Genomic DNA, 20253 nt, shown 5'->3' on the forward strand with positions numbered 1-20253 from the left:
GCAGCGGTCAGCAAGGGCCTACAGCCACATGGCGTTGAGTTGAGCTGCACAGTTAGTGGCACCTGAAGCACTCAGTGTGTGCGCAGCCTGCGATGATGCGTGGTCCTGGCTGGCCGCTCTGGGAGCAATGTCTTTTGCCTAATGAATTCTGCCTTAATAAGGCTACTTTGCGATGACTTGTGGTGCACTGATTTAGTGGCACCTGAAGCACTCAGCGTGTGCGCAGCGAGTGATGGTGCATGGTGCGGACGGGCCGCACTGGGATCAATGTCTGTTGCCTATTGGACTGCATCATCTGCAATCGCGACTCGATCTGAATTGTGATCCCTGCTGTCCGCAATGCAGGCCGGAGGCAGCGGTCAGCAAGGGCCCACAGCCACAATGCGTTGAGTTGAGCTGTACAGTTAGTGGCACCTGAAGCACTCAGCGTGTGCGCAGCCTGCGATGATGCATGGTCCGGGCGTGCCACACTGGGAGCAATGTATTTTAACTCAATAATTCTGCCTTAATAAGGCGACGTGGCAGTGACTTCTGGTGCACTGAGTTAGTGGCACCTGAAGCACTCAGCGTGTGCACAGCCAGTAATGATGCGTGGTCCGGGAGGGCCGCACTGGTAGCAATGTCTGTTGCCTACTGGACTGCGTCATCTGCAATCGCGACTCGATCTGAATTGTGAGCCCTGCTGTCCGCAGTGTAGGCCGGAGGCAGTGGTCAGCAAGGGCCTACAGCCAGGCGGCGTTCAGTTGAGCTGCACAGTTAGTGGCACTAAAAGCATTCAGCGGGTGCGCAGACTGCAATGATGTGTGGTCCAGGCGGGACGCACTGGTAGCAATGTCTGTTGCCTACTGGACTGCGTCATTTGCAATCGCGACACAATCTGAATTATGAGCCCTGCTGTCCGCAGTGTAGGCCGGAGGCAGCGGCCAGCAAGGGCCCACAACCACATGGCGTTGAGTTGAGCTGCACAGTTAGTGGCACCTGACGCACTCAGCGTGTGTGCAGCCTGCGATGATGCGTGGTCCTGGCTGGCCGTCTGGGAGCAATGTCTTTTGCCTCATGAATTCTGCCTTAATAAGGCAACGTGGCGATGACTTGTGGTGCACTGAGTTAGTGGCACCTGAAGCACTCAGCGGGTGGGCAGCCAGTGATGGTGCATGGTGCGGGCGGGCCGCACTGGGATCAATGTCTGTCTGCCATGAGATGTCTTCTTTTTTATTAAATACTAAAATGTATATTTTGTTTTTTAGAAAAAAGTGGAGTCGCGCACCCATCGTGTACCTATCTCGGTGGGTGTGCGGATTCAAACCATATTGGTGAAGTCATGAAGGATACGTGTTTGAGCCAGCCCACTCCGCTTACGCTTACATGGAAGGAACGACAACGGTACATGTCCCAGGTCTTCCCTGTAGTGATCTGCTGATCACAGATCTAGTTGTCAGCATGCCACAGCCACGCCCTCATGGCTGGTTCACAACCACACCACACCCATCCTGCACAGGCGTCACAAGATATGTCACCCTGCCAATAAAAAAGACCGGCCGCACATGCTAGAGGCCATTTTCATTCTCTCCCATGACTTGAAGTACACAGAGTTGGTGGTAGCCGAGGCCCTTTGCCTGACAAGGGCCTCCCGCCACGTGGCGATGACTTGAGTTCCACTGAGTTAGTGTCACCAGAGCTGAGCGGGTGTGCAGCCTGCCATGATACGTAGGCCTCGATACCCCATCCTGGAAATCAAGACCCAATTTGAATTGTGAGCTCAGCTGTACCGCATGTAAGCCACACAAAGATTACTCCTCGGCGGGGTGCATTCATCTGTTTTCGGACATTGCGATATCAAGACGCGGAATCAAATGTGCGACCTTCTGGCTGCCAAGGACGCGGGCCCCGGCCTTGAAGCTCGCTTCAGCACATGGTGGGCCCTCTAGGACACACCCCGGTGGCTGAAGGTGAGCAGAAAGGCAGTTACCTCTGGGCGGTGGGAGTGGATGGTGTGCAGCAGACTGCGTGTGCAGTGGCGAGCAGCCACCTCCGTGCGGTGGAGTGGATGGTGTGCAGCAGCCTGGGTGCGCAGGGGCCGTCAGACATCTCTGGGCGGTCGAAGTTGATGGTGTGCAGTGGCCTTGGCGCGCAGGGGCAGGCAGACACCACTAGGCGGCTGGAGTGGATGGGGTGCAGCAGCCTAGGTTCACAGGGGCGGGCAGACACCTCTGGGCTGCAGGAGAGGATGGGGTGCAGCAGCCTGGGTGCGCAGGAGCGGGACAGCAATGAAGGCGTGTGCATTTGTATGTACTCTATCATTACTGATTCTATACTATGTTTCAGATGAGTGAGCTTGAGGGTTGCATTATGTCCTAGCATGTGGTTGGAGCCAAATCGGTGGCGGAAAGGTGAGCTGAGAGGGTTTTGTCCGCAGTGTCGGCACTCACTCTCCCTCTCCATCTCTTTCTTTCTCTTTCTCACACTCTTTCTCACACTCTCTCTCTCTTCCTCTCTCTCACACTGTTTCTCTCTCTCTTCCTCTCTCTCTTTATCTCTTTCTCGCTCTATTTTTCTCTTTCTCACTCTTTCTCTCTTTCTCTCTCTCTCCTTTGATGGGCGCATGACGCACAATCTTATCTTGCTTTTTGTCTTGCAGGCTGTGATTCACAGATTGTCGAGGGATGACACGCCATGGCTGTACCTACTTTTATTTTGTTGTTTTGTGTAAATAAAATGTTTTATATGTTAATCCACGGATGAGTTTGATTCCCATTTGTCCAACCTCACATGCATCTTCATTGTTATATTTTTTTACGTTCCAGATTTCGGAAGGTTGCTGTCACATATTTTTGTCAGGGTGAGGGGGGATGGCGGACAAGGGGGTGGTGGCGGTGGTGGCGGGGCATTGTTGGGTGTCCGAGCTGCATGATCGTTGTTCTCCATGGCATCTGTTGTCGTTCAGGTGTGGCTCTGGGCTGGACTCCCTTTCATGTTGCACGTTGTAGTCCGACTTTACACCAGGTCAGAGCAGGTGTAAATTTCCTGGTGCTAACGCACCTTATTGCCTTTTTTGTGTTCTCTTCGCTGTTTTTTTCTGGTCGCTGAGAATGCTGCGAAGTGGTGTGTTTGCTGCTTTTTGCACGGGAACGCCTACTCTGCATCTCATTAGCGATATTTGGTGCGATCCTCGCACCCTCGAGTTCCCACTAGGGCACTGCGCTGAAAGCCGCACTAGGGTCGCGACACTCGCAACTTTTTTGACCACATCCCCTGAGGCATGGCCACATCTACATATTTGTATTTTTATTTTTAATTTGAAAGGGTAGTGGGGTTGCGTGGCTCCCCTCCGAGACCACTCCTGGCCCCGGGGACCCCATCCACCGGGACCTGGCCTCTTTGTTGGGGACCGTGGAGAGAGCCCCAATGCCCCCACGGTTCGCCGGCTCACCGCCTCCTGCGGGAGCCGGCATTGCTTTTGGGCAACGGGCGCTGCTAACATGCAGCTTCCCTTGCCCAATAGCAATTCTCCTTTCCTTTATTGAAGTGGAGGAGGTTTTCCTCCTCTCGCTTCAACAAAGCAACCCAGGGTTTGTTATCACAGGGATGTAGCGATGCTCCCTCCCTGTCATAGCAAACAGCAATGTCCCGGGGGTGGGCACCCCGGGACATTGCAGAAGCCGGCCCTGGGGGTTGGCGGTCCCCAGGGCCATCAAGGGCTCCAGGAGGGGGGGCGCGCTGCCCCCCTCCCTCTATTTTCAAAACCCCGAGGTGGTGATGGTCCCCGAGGTGGCTGTGTGCCCTCCCACACCTAATTTGCATAGCCCTGAGGAGGTGGCGGTATAATTATACGAAAACCCCGAGGTGGTGATGGTCCCCGAGGTGGCTGTGTGCCCTCCCACACCTAATTTGCATAGCCCTGAGGAGGTGGCGGTATAATTATACGATTGCCCCGTGACCTGGCCCACTTGGAGGCTCATTTAAAAGAAAAAAAAATGTTGTCTGGATTCACGCACCCAGCACACATTCGGACGTTTAAAAAAAATTATTATAATATTTGAGGGGGCCTTGTGGGACCCCCTGAGCATGCCTAGGGGGTCAGGGTCTTTCTACCCTGCTCCCTTTTCTTCACTTTTAACTTTGTTTTACTCTTTTCTTGTGACTCAGTTCTATATATATATATGTCCATCAAAGGAGTCACCCGGATCAATGAATTGCCTCACAGAACGGTAAGTTTAAATATCCAATTAGTAACTTCAAACCTGCATCCTACCAACAAAGGAGAACAGTCCGCTGTTGGTAAATCTTTATATACCCTTTTATTGTTGCAGGTTTCGGAGAAGGAGAATCCAATGGACTGCAGAAGTTTTAGAAAGCCAAAGAGCACGTGGCGCAGGAATAAAAAATAAGGCATTTGGGAAATTGCAGCGTCCACCAAAAAATTCATACATAAGGCATCTCAGAGGAGCGTACAAGCTGGCGTTACAGTATTCACCCTGGAAAACTTCATCCAGGGGCCTATGGGAAGCTCTGGACAAAGCCTTGGTACCATACGAGCCATCATGAAAAAAATGGCCACATCACACCCCGTTGGGTAACCCAGCGTCTAAAGGGCAAGAGACTTAATTGGACTAGTCTTTCGTTCTACCAAATCAGTCAGTCAGTCAGGATTCTTTATTCGATGATTAAAAATCACCATAAAAGTACAAACATACAATATACCCCCCTTTTTAAAAAAACAATTAAATTAACATGAATCCCAGTGTTAATACAAACAAAATCACAATATGACAAAAAGACATTACAGGCCTTTAAAACCTATCACTGAAATCTCACAGTCCCCCCCCCCCCCTCTGGTTGCCCTCAATCGAACCGCTACTTTAATGAAATTAATGATACAGCACAGTGTAAGGGGATCAGTCGCTTGTAGAAAGAGCAAAGCCTCTTGAGCACATTAAATATTAGCTTGTTTTAAAATATCAACCAAGAATCTACGCCTAGGCTCTGAATAAAATGAACATAACAATACAAAATGAAGGGAATCCTGCGGAGACCTATTGTCGCTGCCGCAGGTTCCCTTCTGCTCAATTGTAGTTGAATACCCTTCTGGTGACGCCAATAAGTACGGTAAAAAATTGAGCCTAAAACGACACATTAAAAACCTGTCCTGGGCATTGTGTATCAGATATGAATAAGGTTCCATTCCTTCTGTGATCTTTATAAGGGTATAAGCACACACCCTGGTTTTAGCCCTTTCTAGCTCAGTTCTCTGTGTAACTTTGTGTGCCAAGAACGCTTTTTTTACAGTCATTTTGTGCTGAGCAGTAATCGCTGCCGGGTCGTCAAAGAGATTCCCGAAGCCCAGAGTTTCCAATGCAGATTTAACATAACTGAGCCATGGGATTCGCATCCATTTATCTCTACCCAGGCAGTCATTCATAATTTCCCTGCTTAAAGTCGCCTCTGAGTTAACCCAGATTTTTAGCCAAGCTAGAATTGGCCTGACCTTCACCAGATCTTCAAGGTAGGGTATCCCTAACTCCCTGTGTGCAATCGCTGCAGCTAAACTTTGTGGGGCTTTCAGGATGGATCATAAGTGTTTATTCTCCTCCCGCTGCAGTTGACAAATGTTCACGAAGCCCCACACTTCTGCCCCATAAGTGACTTTAGAGCAACACATGGAGTTATACAGGTTCAGCCCCTGTTCAGGGCACCATCTCCCCAACCTTCGTCCATAACCTGCGATTGCGCCGTTAGAGACATTCATCTTACGGCAATGTTCCTCCACCAGACAGTTGAATTTTAATGACCCGTCAAATAGTAAGCTCAGATACGAGAATGAATTAACTTTCTCTATCTTATGGCTCCCTATCGTGAAGGTACATTTGTTGCAGGGTTTATTGCCAACTGATAAGATGTAGGATTTACCCAAATTAACAGACAGGTCTAATGAGCCCATAAAAGATACAAAACCATCAATTAAAATCTGTAGACTCTTTGGTGTGCGTCCGAGGAGGACCGCGTCATCTGCGTAAAGTAACACAGGAACATGACGCGACCCCACTCGTGGACAATCGGATCTCAGCTGTAGGAGATGCTGCTCCAAATTATTAATATAAAGAGAGAATAAAAAAGGCGCCAAAATGCAGCCTTGGCGTACCCCGCTTCTACATGGGAAGGAGTCAGTGCATCCGCCCTCCATGTTGTACCTAACTTGCGCTGAGGTGCTACTATGCAGTTCTCTTAAGATGTTAATAAGGCCGACCTCTATCCCCATTCTGGTCATCATGTCCCAAAGCTTGTCCCTGTTTCCATGGTCGAAAGCAGCTGCCAGATCCATGAACCCCATATAAATGGATTCATTACTAGCCTTCGTATATTTGGCTGCTGGCATGTAAAGGTTCAAGCATTGGTCACTCGTGGACCGGCCCATCCTGAAACCGTACTGGGTGTCTGAGATAATGTTGTTTGCCTCTGTCCACTCAGACAGCCGGTTTAATATCCCCCTTCCCAAAGTTTTGGCAGATACATCGATCAAAGAGATCGGGCGATAACATTGGGGGTCGTCCCTGTTACCCTTTTTAAAAATAGGGACAATAATAGCCGTTGACCAGGAGGGCGGCAAACCACAGCAAATTGCTGTGTTTATAACCCTAGTCATTATAGGGGCCCATAAATCCACAGAGCTTAGGAACAGATCAGGCGGGATGCCGTCTGGGCCAGGGGCTTTGTTTTTGGTAAACATCCTTTACAACGCAACTTTTACCATGCAGTGCCTTTACGACGCAACTTTTACAACGTAAACCATTACAACGCATTGCGCTGGGGGGCGCTCTAGGATAGGGAATAGGTTTAATGTACTATCAAACACCTTCCCTACTATCCACGGGGACTGGAGTTGGAATTGTAAATTAAACGATTCACTATCCAGCACCCCAAAGCACTATGCGCTGTGATGGTATGCGTTGTAAAACTTGCGATGTAAAGGTAGGCGTTGTAAAAGTATGCGTTGTAACATCATACATCCTTTGTTTTTAGACAAGCCCTCGATCCCAACCTTGATTTGCTTAAATGAGAAAACTACGGGCTGGCCCTGGTCAACATTCCCTTGTTCATCAGATGTTCCCGCTTCGTGATTATATAAACCCCTATAACGATTGATCCTTATGTCAGGTGTGATGTTTGTTCCTATTTCAGGGGCCTTGTCGTCCTGGAAAGTGGGTCTGTTAATGATCCTCCAGAATTCTGTCATATCCCTCTTTTCCCCCGCCTCCCTCAAATCTGCCCATCCTTCTGCTTGTAGTGCTATTTTCCTCCTACTCAGCTCGCTCTTATATTTTTTCCTACAAGAGACAACTCGTCGGGCATCCCTTGGCCTCATTTTAATACTATTTTTAAGCTCCCTCAGGGCCTTAGATCAATCCCGGTCAAACTACCGCGGCTGACTGCAAGTTCTTTTTTCCGGGGCGCTAGTTTTTAACAGGCCATCTACCAAACCAGCAATCTGTTCGAATGCTGTGAGTAGCTGCTGCCCTTCTAGTGTCATATCTAAACACATCTCGATAGCTGATTTCCCCTTCTCCATCAGAGATCTATAAAACCTTTCTCCATCAATTTTGGACCACCTAAGGCGTCTGCCCTGATCAGTGACCCTCTCGATTGTCGCTTCGGGCTTTCTCCCTTTGGGGCAGGCCCGATAAAGTACATCTAATACCAGAGGGTTATGATCGCTAAACGGGTTGCAGTCAATCCCGACTCTAGAAATTCTATTTTTAAAAGCCCTTGAAACAAGGATATAGTCGATATATGAGGAGCATCCCCTACCCTTGAAAGTTGGTGGTAAGATTCCATCCTGCGCCTGCGGTATATACGCCATATCCATGTTGTGAACCAGGTTTGATTATGCAGAAATTTGGTTAGAGCATGACCTTCCACTGAATGCTCAAAATGAGCCCCGTTATCCACTGGGCAGCGCGACCAGGCCACGTCTAATGGGAAGAGAGCCGGGCAGAGGTGACAGTTAAGGTCCCCCATGACCAGAGTATTTTGTGCGTAGGTCCCGGTTCCACCAACAGAATCCTGGCACATTCTGCACTCCAATTCCCTTATCAGTGCATTACAGCCTCCACCTGCTACATTGTTATAAACGTTGAACATGGTCAATTTTAATCCTTTACCATTAAACCGTACCTCTTGAATGTCGTGTGAGTTACAGTTTAAGGTCGACCATGTGCCGTGGAGGTTCAGGTCTACATATAAAGATAGCCCTCCCACGGCCCTACCTGATCTAGATTTCTTTGCAGGGACAAAGAAACATTTATACCCTTGAATATGTAGGGAACTATTATCAACTGCCCAAGTTTCTTGTAAGCAAATTATATTGAATCTGCTTATGTACTGGCGCCATTCTTTGTTATTAAATTTGGCTGCCAAACCGGCTATATTCCAGGACACTATTCTAACTGCCTCACCATCTACCTCCCCGATTTTACCTCCCAATCCCAGGACTTGTACGGTATCAGTTCGCCCATCATCTACAGCCACATTATCAATCAATATGTCCTGAGGACATCTATGCTTTAGAAGGGGAACACATGCATTACCATTATGGGTTGGTTCTACAATTAGAGAGGACACCTTTTGTGAACCAACTGCATCATCATCTGCGGTACCCCCTAAGAAAAGTCAGTCAACTCCCTCCATGCCCGCTAGAGCCGCAAAACGGTTATAAGTGGGCAAGGAGTGATCAACCTGTTGGTAAAAAAATGGTCTAGATCTACTTTCCTGCATTTGGAATGAGGGCCCAAAACCAACATTCTGATTGTAAATAAAAAAAAAATTTAATAAAAGGTGGGGGGCCAATGTGATTGCTCTGGTAATGAGGCAGGGGCCTACGGTTAAATACCGGAGCCACTGTTCCTCTGGGATAGAAGTAAGTCAAATCACGTGCGGTGATTGTGTTACTAACATTTTGGGGGAACCAATTTACGATGTGTCTGACTGCTCTGTCATCTCGAAAATTTATTATAATGATATCACCCATTATGTCCTTAGTTCTTTGACTCAGCCAGGGGAGACGCCTGACATTAAGAATTACCCCGTTTATATTTGGTGGTAGTGGGCAATTCTGTCTCAGCCAATATATGACTTTATTTTTCAGCTGATGCTGATCTTCTCCACTACCCTCCTCTAGAACTGGCACTCCTGTAAGAACCACTACATACGGAACTGCTTCCGGAGGCAGTTCTACTCTAGGCCTCTTAGGTGAAAGTGCCCTAGCAGGTTTCTCATGGCCATTGGGTTTAGGGGCGTTTCCCAGGAGATCCGATTTTGCGCGTTCCTGTGCCTCCTTTTCTTTATTTTTGGTATTTAACCCTGCTATATTGAGGGGCAATGTTTTCTGAGGTTTTGGTTTAGGCAAATTAGTAGTTTTGAATCCATTTTGAGCGATAGTAATTGGGGGCAACACAGGTGTTGAGGACGCTGATGTTGATTTAGATAAGTCCTTAATTGCTACTTTAATTTCCCCAATAGCCTGTTCTAGATTCTCCAATTGATGGGTTAATCCTTTTAACCTCTCTACTAACGGCAATATGAACGATTTCATTAATAGTTCTATACTGCCCATTAGATTAGTACTAGATGGATCATTCATTGGAATGGGTGTTGGATTAACCATTATGGGAGATGTGGGTACATTAGATGTGGAGCTTTTGACGTGCCCAAAATTATTATGAGTAGTCTTATTTTTCCGTAAGGTGTTCCTCCTCTTTCTTCTTCTTTTAGGTGGTGGGCCTTGGGCTCGGGGGGTTTTGAAAGTTTCCTTTAATTTATAGGCTGGGTCTACTCGTGGTGGCAGAGTGTCTGGCAGGACTTCTACCTCTGGTGTCAAATTACAGTGAGAAGCTGAAACATTTACAATCAAATCACTGGTTGCAACTAGTGAGGGGGTTCTCTCTTGCAAGAGTAGTGGGATACTATCGTTAAAAGATGCCTCGTAGTCCTCGTGTACTGAAGGGGTACTGTGGAGTGGTGAAATCGCTAGCTGTAGCGAGCCTAGAGATGATCGCTTGTTCTTAATAAATTCAATAGAGCGACATCTCTCAGCCCGTCTCTCTGCAAGAGCGATTTCCTTATCTATTCCTGTAGCAACCCTGATTATATAGTTATCAAGTGTACGTTGGTTAGCTCCTCCTGCTGGTAATGGCTTGTCCTTAGGGGGAGACGACATCGCTATTCACTGTTGGAACCTATTCAAACCACACTAGTATAGCCAACCCAAGCGGGTCAAGTAATAATCTTTAAAAAAGTTGAATATTTTAAGTGAACCAGCTTACTACTACGTTATGCGAAGAGTCTTTATCACAGAATAATCATCGAAAGGGAGGGGCCCAGCCCGGTGTCTTGCGGTCTCTGAGGGCCTCAGAGGGCCCGCCCTTTGCCGTGGCTTCGCCCGACTAGTCCCGCGCGCGTCCCGCGATGCGCGCGTCCCGCGATGCGCGGGTCCCGCGATGCGCGGGTCCGTTGTGGATTATATCCACCAGGTCTGCTGGGCGTGGGGGGTGGTTGACGCAACGCCCCACTGCCTTGTGGGCGGCGTAGTCCTGTGCAGGCTTCACCCCTTGATGTTTCCTGGAGCTAGCGTTTCCCACGGAGCGGGAAACGAGAGGAGTGTATTTAAAGGTCCGTAGGGCAGGGATTTCTCAATTCAGCCCGTGCCTCTCTCTACTGTCTCCCAAACTCGTCCGCACACGAAAAGGACAAAAGGACAAATGTTTCCCGCGATGCGCGGGTCCGTTGTGGATTATATCCACCTGGTCTGCTGGGCATGGCGGGTGGTTGACGCAACGCCCCACTGCCTTGTGGGCGGCGTAGTCCTGTGCCGGCTTCACCCCTTGATGTTTCCTGGAGCGAGCGTTTCCCGCGGAGCGGGAAACGCGAGGAGTGGATTTAAAGGTCCGTAGGGCAGGGAGTTCTCAATTCAGCCCGTGCCTCTCTCTACTGTCTCCCAAACTCGTCCGCACTCCAAAAGGACAAAAGGACAAATGTTTCCCGCGATGCGCGGGTCCGTTGTGGATTATATCCACCTGGTCTGCTGGGCGTGGCGGGTGGTTGACGCAACGCCCCACTGCCTTGTGGGCGGCGTAGTCCTGTGCCGGCTTCACCCCTTGATGTTTCCTGGAGCGAGCGTTTCCCAGCGAGGAGTGGATTTAAAGGTCCGTAGGGCAGGGAGTTCTCAATTCAGCCCGTGCCTCTCTCTACTGTCTCCCAAACTCGTCCGCACTCCAAAAGGACAAAAGGACAAATGTTTCCCTTTGGTTTTCTACCAAATCAAAATGGTATATCTAGATGTCTGCTCTATCCTTCTCATTCACTTATTCCTACTTTTTCTTTTCTCTCTTCCTTTACTAGATTTACTTCTCTACAAATATAGCCAGCAAATAGGGTCCCGGGCAAATATACTGTCTGGCATTTTATTGTCCTCTGCACATCGGCTGCGGGAAACCCATATAACAAGTGTTGTATTATGTATATAAAATTTAAAAAAAAAGGCTGTCAGGAAATCAGGTAGTGAAACGCTAGGTATGGCATCAATATTATGTGCGCTAGGCCAATGCTTGAAATGTAAAAATAGAAGTGCAGGTACTCTGTAGTACTGTACCTGCTTGTTCCTGAGAAGTGCTGGTACTCTCCAATTAAAAGTATTACGTCGCTGATGAGTAGTGACGATACTCTTCCTCTTAAAATAAAAAAGTGCTGGTACTTTGTACTGGGCAGTACCGGCCCATTTGAAGCTCTGCACTAGGCACAAAATAATTGCAGGCAGCGTTTTACTACCGGGTGCAGCTTTTAAGCAGCCGCACCTGAGGAGCTCTGCCAAACACTGCACGTACTTTGGGTGACAAAGCAGGGGCATGCCTAACACTAGACTGGAGTCAAGTTTTCCTGGCTGAAGAGGGCTGATAGCCAGAAACCGGTCCTAGGATGCTTGATTCCGGTCCAGGGAAGACATTGCTTGACAGTTCGGGCTGGACTGTTCCCATGAGGCACAGGGTCAAGGCTGATTTGCATGTGACTATGTCTGAACTGTACTGGGGTGAATGTATGACATTGTTCTGCATTCTGTCCATCAACTGTTATTTTTGCATTATCACTAGACCGCGTCCCCTGCCTTGACCTTCTCCCACTCGTCTGGGGTCTCTGCTGCGCCGCGCGCAATGCAGGATGCTCAGCCTTGACAAAGATCCCTTTATGGCCTGATTTCTCCAGCATTTTAATCTAAAATGAGTGAAAGGAACTTGCAGGTGGTGCAAATGCAGGAGGGGTCCCCTGACCCTGGCAGGTACCTAAATTAATTCACCACCATATTATGAAAAACTATCAAGATGGTTTTAATGTTAATGAGAAGTTGGCCTATTCCATCATCTTTGTTGTTGTATTTTATTGTATTTATTTATTAAAAACCTTTACAACAAGACAAAATGAATATCATTCATGTAAGTCTACAATACAAAACTAGCATAAACAATTTGATTACATTTTATAAAAATTTATGGAATTAAATAAAATATCACAACTTCAACTCAATTATATAATGTCTACGTTTTGTGGTTTTAGTCTATGCTCACATATGATGTGAATGCACATTTGTCATGTGAGAAACGACTTCCAGCAGTGGTATACATCTGCAAAATGCAAGCTATATGTGTGGAGCAGTGAACAACAACTGTTACATCCCAAGAAGCCATTGTGAGCATCAGCAATAAAGGTCTGCACACACGTCTTTTAGAAAGGTTACCCCTAAGTTTGTGGACCGGAGGGTGAGTATTGAATGGACTCTATAACCACGAGTACCAGGAAACTGCCACAGACAACATAGTATTGTATGCAGTGGCACCTCTGCCTCCACCACAAGTTAACATTTGACACTGTTTCCCCATCCTTTTCAGGTACCACTGCATCCATGGCAACAGTATCTGTTCTCACCAATGTGCCCTTTGGAGCCGCAGCGACGGGCCAATCGATATATAGCTGTGAGTAAGCCATTTCTCAGCCCTTTACTCTTCCTTCTTATCTAGGTGCTGGTTGTTTGTTTTGTGGTGTGTTTATACTCCTGTCTGCAGGAGTGCCCCAGCGGTACTCCTGCAGACAGATTTCAAGAGGTCTTCTATGTGCTTCATGGATTTGTCACAGTCTTCAAGTTCACACTGTTAGGTCAATTCACCTCCTTCATTGTACATTCTACTTTTTATTATTTGTGAATGATATTAATATCCTCTCTTCTTCCCCTAATTGCATCCTTTACCAAACAGGTAGGTCCTACCTCGAGCGGAGGGGTGTGATCGCCTCCTCTTCCCATCTTTTGTTCTCTCATTTTCCCTGTCACAGGCAGTAGTAGGCCTGCTGAAGCTCACGGCGCATATTGGAAAGGTGGGCTTTACTTTTAATATTCCTTCTGATTCCCTTAAATCTTACCACTGGTCTCCTCAACAGACTGGCATGTTATTTGGCCCACTAGGCATTACATTTTGCTTTTCAGAAACAAACCAGAGTGGTCCACTGACATCGTGAGAAGAAAGTAAAAACAGATGAACTGGGCAGTGGCAGCTCCCTGAGGTAAACACAGACTTTACAGGACAAGGAAGTGTGCCTTGGTTCGGCAATGGCAAACTTGACAATCCATATGCCTGTGATCTCTCAAACTGTTATCTAATTGCTCTAGCCCTATTTACAAAGACAACACTTTAGAGCTCTACAGCTGAAGGATTCCTGCATTTACATGGTGTTGAATGCAAAGAAGTTGGGCAAACTAATATCCTCCACAGAGCTGCATCATTCTCAGAGTCTATTGCAGGCCGGCTGTGCTTGTAACCATAGTCCCAAAACCCTCCGCGCCTCATGATCTATTCGTGGTACCCTTCACGATGACCATCGGCACCTGGGGGACTTGACAAGACATTCAACATGGTGAGGCGTAGGTTTACTGGTCTCCCGAGCTACTCAACTCAGACCACCTACACTGTCTGGTTGTCACGTAACCCCAACACTTAAGAGCAGTTGCTATGCAACACCCACAGAGCTGTGAGACTATATATTTGATCTGTATTAACATCCTGACACTAGCACCAGGGGGCTACCAAAGATCACTCGTCTGTGTTTGCACACTCCTTCTATTGTAAACACATCCTGCATGGCAATGTCCTCTAGCAGAAACTCTTCATTCATGACTCGTGACCAGCCAGCTATAGCCTGTCTGAAAGTCAGGCACTGGAAGCACATTGATCAGCTGGATTTGGAAGGGATAAAGAACAGTAGAGCAACACTCAAAGCTCCATAGGGTGAGGTTCTGGTGTAGTGTTTCTGTAGGACATCTCTGTCATCAAATAGAGAATGACAATCAAGGGACAGCAGAAAAACACAAATAACTTATCTCTGAATCTTAGATATCCAAATTCGACTCAGACAAGGGGCCTAAAAGGTGTTTTAAGAAGATGTACCACTGTGCAACTAGACGCACTAATCTTAGAATTATTGAATTGGCAGGGGAACTCTTAGTCTTGGGGGATTTTAACTGCACTATGGATTACGCCATTGATTTCATTAACAAGCAAACTTCTCTAAGAATGGTGAAGGTTAGAGATCCTATTCTAGAATTAGTCTGTGTGCACTGTCCTAGGGACGCATGGCGGACAATATATCCAACGGTGCCAGGATATACCTATTATTCTGCTCCACATAAGCAATATTCTAGGATCGATTTGGCCTTTGTTGGCAACAATATATTGTTATCTGCAGATATGGAAGCATGCCCTAGTGTAACTTTGGACCCTAATCCCATTTTGCTATCTTTTCAATCACAGGCAGTAGGTAAACAGATGTGCTCATTTTCGTTTCCTCGCTACCTACTTACGGACATGAAATATGTATCATCAATACAAAAAAACTTAGCAGAGTTCTTGCAGTACAATGTTGGCACTGCCTCCCCCTTACTGTATGGGACACAATGAAGGCTTTTGTAAGGGGTATCAATGAGCAGTATATCTGCCATCAAAATAGAAACAAAGAAAACGCCACGACGGCTACCTGTCGGTCAGTCATGCAGCTAAAACTCCTACATGTAGAAGAAATTAGCCAGAGGGGCCATGAGCAACAGCAGTTATATCTTTCTTTGATTGAGAAACATTCATGTCTGGGCAGGGTGTTAAAGGAGAAGATAGCTGCTAGTTCTAATCATCGCTCTCTCCAGTATGAATATGAAGAACTGGTAGGGAGAATGCTGGTGCATCAACTTGCTGACAAGAAGGAAAGAGCGGACAAAGGCTATTAAAGGGGAGGACAGACTACTGCATTCACATTCACAGCCAATGGTCAAAATGTTTGCCCAGTTCTATTAAAAACTCTTTGGTCAATCCAATATATTTGAGGAGGAAGGTTTTGGCAAGTACCTAAAGGAATGTGCCCTTCCAATCTTGAACGAAGAACGAGCAATGGCTCTTCATCAAGAAATTACGCATGGAGAAATTCTGGAGGCTCTTGCAGCATTGCCCTCTGGCAAGGCAACTGGAGACGATGCAATACCAATTGAGTTTTATAAAGTTTTTAAGGGTATTTAATATTTAGTGGAGTCTTACAATGCATTGGGGTTAGTGGGGGCTGCCTAGCTGATGGAATGTGACAAATATTGTCTTTTTTCTGAAAAAGGGTAAGCCACCAGAGGAGTGCAGCTCCTACTACCCTATATGCCTTATAAATGCAGAATACAAAATTTTCCCTAAAATATTGGCAGCCTAGCTTGTGCCTTTGATGTCAGGGCTGGTTTTGAACCAGCAACATGGCTTTATTTTGGTTAGGGATACCACGGCTTATGTCAACACTGCAATAATAGCCTTTGATGTCGCAAGGAAGTTAGGACTAAATATTGGGATGGTATTTTTAGACGCCAAAAAGGCATTCGACCGAGTTGTATGGGAATGTCTTTGGGCTACACTCTTGGCTTATGGCCTGAGCGGGAGCTACGGCAAAAGGGTACAGGCTTTATATAATAACCCTAGGGCTCCTGTTGGTGAATGCAGGATCACAGTCTACTCCTTTTCGGATAGATTTGGGCACCTGGCAGGGGTGCCCACTTTCCCAATCTAATACTACACTATACTTACATATGGCAGGAAATTTCATCTCAATGTTCCCTACCTCTTATTCATACAAGCCTCCTTCTGTGGGAAAATCTGATGCTTTCAGAAATATTTCATGACCCAATTGGCAGGATGTGGGCTAGCTATGGGCTTGATCGGCTCGGACATCTATAAGATACACACGGATTTCGAACATTTGTAAACCTGCAAAGTTCTTTTGATATCCCCATCAGTTATTGTTTAAATATCTGCAGGTCTGGGATACGTTTTAGGGCGGCATTGGATAAAGGTGTAGTACTGTAACGGTCTAGTCGATGCACGTACACGCACCCCTACATCTGCAGGCCAGGCGTGGCCTGCGGGGTTAAATAAAAGGAGGACGGGCGCTCGTGCACGTCACTTCCGACTATGATACGGTGTGTGCCTGAGTTGTGTTGCTGGTGCGCGACCTGCACCTGCGCAAGCGGACCAGCCTTAACACGGCCTTCTTGAGGCCCAGCGCACACCACACAACATTGGCGATGAGCGGAGGGGGCCCAACCCTCGCCCGTACACCGGAGTACTGACGGAGCTGTCCGCTCCCTTCCGCGGTGCCTACCGCGTGTCTCCTGGCTGCGGTGCCTGCCTCCACTGGGCCGGCCCGCCCTTCCCTGCTCTTCTCGCCTGGGCCTGGGCGTCCTCCCCGCTGCTGCAAGGGGGGGAAAGGAAGAAACATCGCCGCTGCTGCGTCGGATGCCCCGCAGTTGCGACTGATTGCTGTTTACCACGCTTCCTGCGTGATTCGCGGCCGGTGCCGCCCCTGCCAATACTCACGCATTTCACGTGAGCTGCGGAAAACGTCCTGCCATCACTCACGCATCACGCGTGTGCTGCGTTTTCGACCAAAGGAAGTCTTGGAGGTTGTTGCTGCGCCCTGGAAGGGAAACTGTCGGCAAACCGGCGATTGGAGGGAGACCCCGGAAGGGGCCACGATCCCCACATCACTGGCAGCCTGCTGAACTCGCGGCGGGACCGAGGTAAGCCGCACAGCTGCCACGTGGTGTCGCAGAGTGGCGCCAAGGGGAAAACGTCGGCAAGGTTACGCCATCTCGACGAGTGAGGGGGCAGAAAAGACTCCTGGTACGCTTCATCTACCCACAAGTACACCCTCACCATGGGGGACGGCGATCCACCAGCACCAGTCATCAACATCCCTTTTCAGCACGCCGCAGAGGGAGTGCTGCCACCATTCAGTGAGGCGGCCGACCCGTCCACGGCCTCGCCGCGGTGGAAGATCTGGCTCGAGAGGCTGGAGAATTACTTCGTGGTCACGAGGGAGACGGACAATGCTGTGAAGAGGTCACTGTTACTTCACTACGTGGGGGATGAGATCTTTAGACTTTTCAAACACCTACCGAATACGGGTGCAGCAGACAGCTACGATGCGGCTGTTGCCGCCCTCAACGGCCATTTTGATCTCCAGCTGAACGTAGACTTCGAAGTGTTCAAATTGGGACAGATACGTCAGCGGGAGGGTGAGTCGATGGACCAATTCCACACTCGCGTCAGGGAGCTAGCCAGCTCCACTGATGAGGATTAACCGAGAGCCATAAGGAGACAGATTATTCAGGGGTGTCGAGACAAGACACTGAGAGGGTTAATCCTACGCAAACCAGGGATTTCATTGGAAGATATCCTTATTCTGGCCAGATCTCACGAACTCTCGAACGTCAGAGCCACGGCTATGGAACAGGCCCTACACAAAGCCCCAGTCAAAACTGAAACCATCAAGGTGGAACGTGCAGATGCCGTGCGGCCCCGACCACGTGGATCACCACAAAAAGGATACCGGAGAGATCCGCCCCAAGCCCGTTGTGGATACTGCGGCCACGAGCCCCACGCGGCCAAGGACTGCCCGGCCCAGGGGCAAACATGTGCGAGCTGTGGAATCCCAAACCACTTCGCATCGGTCTGCCGCAGGAAGAACCAATCCAAGAACTCCAAGAGGTCATGGACGCCCACCAAGGCTGTCCGTCAACTGTCGCTGACCGACCCACCCCTGGTGAAAGCAGAAAAACATCTACCCACGGTGTACGACGATTCGGAGTCGGAGGATGAAGAGGCATATGTCATTTCATTCGCACGGGAGCTCAAGCAACGACGATGGCCGCAACCAACTTGCATTGTACAAATGGGGAAAAACGAGGTGAAGGCCGTCATTGATACTGGCGCCACCATCAACGTCATGGGACTGCAACAATTCAACAAGCTACGCCCACGGCCCGAAGTACTACCATCTAAAACAAGGATCTTCGCCTACGGAGCGGACACACCGCTGCCCCTCAAGGGAAAAATCATAATACCCATCCAGGCTGATGAGTCAGAAATAATGGCGACGGTCCACATAATCGACCGAGAAGCTGACACTTTGCTAAGTAGTCACACAGCGGAGGACTTGAAACTAATAGCTTTTGCTAATCGCATCAGAGCACACCAAGTGGATGAGCTATTGGAACGATTCCCTGTACTGTTCAGAGGCCTGGGATGCATAAAATGTGAACCTATCAAACTCCACTATGACAAATCTGTCACTCCCACTGCGTTACGCCACCGCCGGATACCATTCCACCTTCGCCCGCTGGTGGAAAAGGAACTTGAGAAACTGGAGGGCCTAGGCATCATAGAAAAAGTCACGGGACCCATCCCGTGGGTCTCGCCCATGGTCATTGTAGAGAAGCCTAAGCAGCCGGGCGAAATTCGCCTTTGTATCGACATGCGGTTACCAAATGCAGCCATCCGGAGGGAGAGACATCTGACCCCCACCATGGACGACATTGTGGCCGATGTGAATGGGTCAAAGTGGTTTTCGAAAATTGACCTTAACGCTGGATACCATCAATTACCACTAGCAGAGGAAAGCCGGTTCATCACCACTTTTAGCACCCATCTTGGCCTCCGGCGCTACAAGCGTCTAAACTTTGGCATCTCTTCAGCGGCAGAGGTGTTCCAGAACACAATCAGAGAACTCCTGTCTCGATTACCGGGGGTAATAAATGTCAGCGACGACATTTTGATACATTCTGCCACCGCGTCAGAGCACCACAAGCACCTTCGGGATGTCCTGAAGAGACTGAGCACCTATGGAGCGACGCTCCACAGAGAAAAATGTCCGTTTTTTCAACCCTCTATCGAGTTCTTCGGCTATGTCTTCAACCAGGAGGGAATTCAGATTGACCCGAGGAAGTCCAACTCCATAAAGGACGCCCCAGCGCCAAAGTCCCCGACGGAAGTGAGGAGTTTCCTCGGGATGGCCACCTACTGTGGCCGGTTCATACCGGGCCTAGCCACTCGAAGCGAATCACTACGAGCACTGACCAAAACGGATGCCACGTGGCAGTGAGGCCCGAAGGAAAATGAAGCATTCCAGGGAATCAAATATGCCCTCTTGGAGAAAGCCACTCTCTCCTACTTTGACCCCGCGAAACGCATCATCGAGGTGATTGTCGATGCCAGTCCGGTAGGCCTTGGCGCTGTCCTGACCCAAGAACATGAACCCGGGCAATGGACGGCATTAGCGTTCGCCAGCAAGGCCCTGACCCCAACTGAGACCAGATACGCCCAGATCGAGAGAGAGGCTCTCGCCATCAAGTGGGCCTGCAGCCACTTTCATTTGTATCTACAAGGACATTCTTTTGTCATGGTCACTGACCACCAGCCCCTAGTGCCCCTCTTCAAGGGAACTGCCCCAAACCCACCACCTCGCATTGAACGATGGGTGATTCAACTTCAACCGTACGAGATGGAAGTGGTATATCGCCCAGGGGCCAAAAATCCCGCTGATTACCTGTCACGTCACCCCTCCCAACAGGAGCCGGAACCAGTGGATGATGACTGCGAGGAGTACGCCCAGTGGGTGGCCCTTACCTCATGTCCACAATGCATGACGATAGAGGATATCAAGGAAGCAGCCGTCGCTGACAACGTCTACACGAGGTCGCTTCAGGCAGTTCGAGAAGGCTCGTGGGCTGACTACCTACGCCCACCCAACTCCTGGACTGCAGAAGATAAAGAGTCACTCACGAAAATCTGGCGTATCCGACACGAGATAAGTGCCACGGAAGAAGGAGTATTACTAAGAGGGTCACGACTGGTGATACCACAG

This window comes from Lissotriton helveticus, chromosome 2_1 (genome assembly GCF_964261635.1).
Source record: "Lissotriton helveticus chromosome 2_1, aLisHel1.1, whole genome shotgun sequence".
Lineage (NCBI taxonomy): Eukaryota > Metazoa > Chordata > Amphibia > Caudata > Salamandridae > Lissotriton > Lissotriton helveticus.